Below are 3,629 nucleotides of genomic sequence, written 5' to 3' on the forward strand. Positions count from 1 at the left end.
TTTACATTTGGGACTTTTTGCTACTCCAGGCTCTGCCAGGTTCCTTATAAATCTCTCGTAGCTGACATGTCTGCTTCCTCACCTTTATAAAACCAAATAACATACCTGGTCAGTTCCAGTGGAATTTTTTCCCCCCTTTTTGACTTCTCTGCTTCTCTGTGAACTCACCCTGGCCACAGGGGTCTGTCACAGCAGGCAGGTATTTTTTTTTCTTGCTTTTGGTTATTTAGATCTGTCAGTAGATTGAGTAGGTAAAATCAGTAGAATCTAAGGTAAACATGAAAAATCAAAAGCTCTACTTGTGCTGTTTGAAGAGGTCAGATGGTTTTTTTTCAGACAGAAGTGTGATTTTAAAACTTTTTCACATGAATCGGGTGCTGGCGACAGGATGCACAGGAAAAGCTCTTGAAAGCACAAGTGGCTTTTCTCAGAAAGAGAAGCACCTTTTGGTTCATCTTTCCACCAGTGAAGGATCAAGCTCATTGGATAACTTCTCCCATTTGGAAGGTACAAACGTTTCAACCTTAAAGGAGATGAACTTCTGGATCTGTGGGTACTTGTTGTGATGTTTTCTCTCTGTATCCTTCCAATAATGTGCTGTTCTCTCTAGGTAGACAACCACGTGCCAGCAGATTCCTGCACTTAGTGGGTCTTCAGTCCTAAAGCTTGAAGTTATTTTCTTAAGTACCAAGTTGAAGTTTTGTGTGAGAGGGTTTTTTTTCTGCCTTCCAGTGGTTTGTGTTACATGACTACGAGTTCTCCAGCAGCACTGGATGTATCAAGTGCCACCCTGGTCTCCAACATGAGGGGCCAGCTTTGTGTCCCAGCCTGCAGAGCTGTCCTGCCCTGTCCGTGGGCAGAGCCATGGGAGGGAAGCCTGGAACTCCCTCTTCTGGCTCTGCTCCTGCTCACAGCCCAAAGGCCACTTGGTTTCTACTGTGAGATGAGTTAGAGAGTCATAGAATGTGTGTGGTTGGAAGGGACCTTGTTTCTCCCTTGCAGTTACTGTTTCATAGAGGGCTTTGTTTCTGCACAACTAGTTAGAACCCAAGGATGGTGTGTGTAGAGTGGAGGATGAACTGGTGTTTTGGGTTGGCTTTGTTCCTTACCCATCAGTTGCAGCATTTTTCAGGTGTCCATTGGCACTGCAACAGGTTTGGCACTGCAACTTTCTGCTTCTGCTTGAAGTTACAGAATATTCATTGGGCTTTAGTTAAAGAAGGTCCAGGACTGAACATTAGTGACATTCTGGGTCCACAGGGAGGTGGTACCACCTCTGGAGCTGAGTTAGGAAGCTAATGATGTTTTATCTTTAAAACAACCAAACCCCCAACCAACGCCCAGCCAAGAGAAAATCCCCCAGCCCAAAAAAGGTCTAGCACAGTGAAGTATCTCCTCCAGCTCTCCTGAGCTTCCTTGTGCACCTCTGAGGTTGTTTTCTACATGAATTCAGTGCTGCAGCTGCTGCTCGATTGCAATGAAAGTGTGTTTGCAGGGGACCTGCTGGGTGCAGAGTTTAGGAGATGGTTTGATGAAGTAGTAAATTTTCTGTCGCTTAATCTAATATTCTAGAGAAAAACACCCGTGCAGGGAAAGGAGAATGTTTCTTCACCTTCCAGAAGTGCCATTAGAGATCCTGATCTCGTTACAGGCTGTTCTGTGCTATTACTTGTAAGAGCAGTAACATGTGGGGATTTTAAAGACACGGCAGTCAGAAAGTACAAAGAAAGAGCAAGTGTCACTAACAACAGCCGGCAGCCCCTGCAAGGCTTGTGCCACCCCCTCCCTCAAAGATCAGATCTCAGCAGGGTGAATGTAACCCTCGTTTATTTTATGGTGCATTAACTAAGTCCCCTGACCTGCCTTTGTGATGTTAAGTGCTGCTGGCAACAGGCGCAGCATTTCTTTGTGTTGCTCTTTGAGGCGACAATGTCAGTCCTGGGCCCTCGCTCCTGTTTCCTTCTCCTTTTCCCAAGCACAAGTTCACTCCCCCCTCTCCCAGGAGGGGGCTGCGTTTTGGGGGCACGGGCTGGGTACGTGGTGTCTGCCACTCTTGGGTAGAAGGTGCTGCAGGCTCTTGCACTTCTGAAACGTGGGCTGCTCCCAGCACAGCCCCCCTGGATGGGCTGTGGGGACAGGACGATGGAGTTGAAGCAGAAGAGATGTTGACAGAGCTCTTGGAGTAGCATTCGGGCAAGGACACTGGAGCTGGAGATGCCAGTGCAGGCTCAGGGAGCGAATGGAAGGGGCAGGGCTGGGCCAGTGCCCAAGGGCTGCTCCCTTGTCGACAGAATTAGCCCAGAATTGAACGTGCTGGGGGTGGGAGTGTCCTTGAATTCTCCATTCGGTCAGCTCCTGGCTTGGTAAAGCTTTGGATGTCACAAAACTAAAGCTCTTGTGTTCGTGTCATTCCCACTGTTCTGATGGAGTCACATAATTTCTTGTCTGTGGTTTCTCCTGCCTTTATGTGCTTGAATGCAAAGGTTTGCTCTGACAGGGACGTGTTTGAGCCTTAAACGAGTTGATCTAGTCCCTGTGAGCTCTACACTGAAGTCCTAGGCTGTGGTTCCTTAAAGGTATTCCAGATAAACAGCTTTTTCTGCCAAGCTCTGGAGGGGGCTGCAATGGGTCTGAACAGCTCAGGTCCCCCTGGGGAAGCATCCCTGGCTACCCAGCCTTCTCCTGCCATGGGCTGGTTTGGAATGGCCTTTCAACACAGGACCAGTGCTTAATATATCACTCAGGTTTTCTTCATTGTCTACAGTTAGTAATCTAACCTGGGTTCAGCGAAGTAATTAGGAGAAATAATTAACAGCTCTCTACGATGAGGCAGCCTCTCCCTTCCCCTCTCCCTCACCATGTGGTGCACCTTGGTGGGGACTCAGAAAACACAAGAGGACATGATGAATCAAAAAAATAAGTCTTTACCTGTAATTAACTGTGCACATGAAAAGGAAAACGTGATGATCAAGCAGCAATTGATAGTTGCTTTACTGGAGGAGGATACACCAGAATCAAATGCTCATGGCAAAACGTCCCTTTTAACTTGTGGTTCTTTTATAACATTTAATCCAAACAAAAAAATAAGTCTCTACAAAGAAAAAAAAAGAAGTATTTGAACCCTGCAGGGAGAGGTGTGGATAAGACACTGCACTCCTCGTGTGCCTGATGGCCCCTGTGCTCTCCATTAGTGCAAGGAAACAAAACCCCAAGAATGAAAATACAAAAATCAATGCAGCAACTCGAGTTTGTAGGCAACAGTATGTGCGTGGGCAGGCCGGGCCCGTGGGGGGACACGGGGCAACGCAGCAGGGATGGAGCAGAGTCCCTCGTTCCCTGCCCTGTGCCGGGCTCCGGAGCTGCCACCGCGGGCTGCAAACCGGGACGCTGAGAACAGGGGGGGAAATTAAAAAGGACAGCCCAGCCTCTACCGAAGTAAATCAAGTAATAATAATAATAATTAAAAAAAATACACCCTTGGCTGGCGGCACAAATTCCCCTGGGCCCCCCCAGGCACCCCATGTGGGGCAGGGAAGGGGCTTCGCTGTGCGGGAGGGGACGGGCCTGTGTCCCCTCGGGGCAGTGGGACCCCGGGCCAGGCTGGTGCTGCTCCCACCGCTGGTTCCTCC

Source organism: Chaetura pelagica, unplaced genomic scaffold (genome assembly GCF_000747805.2).
Source record: "Chaetura pelagica isolate M959 unplaced genomic scaffold, ChaPel_1.0 scaffold405, whole genome shotgun sequence".
In the NCBI taxonomy this organism is placed as follows: Eukaryota; Metazoa; Chordata; class Aves; order Apodiformes; family Apodidae; genus Chaetura; species Chaetura pelagica.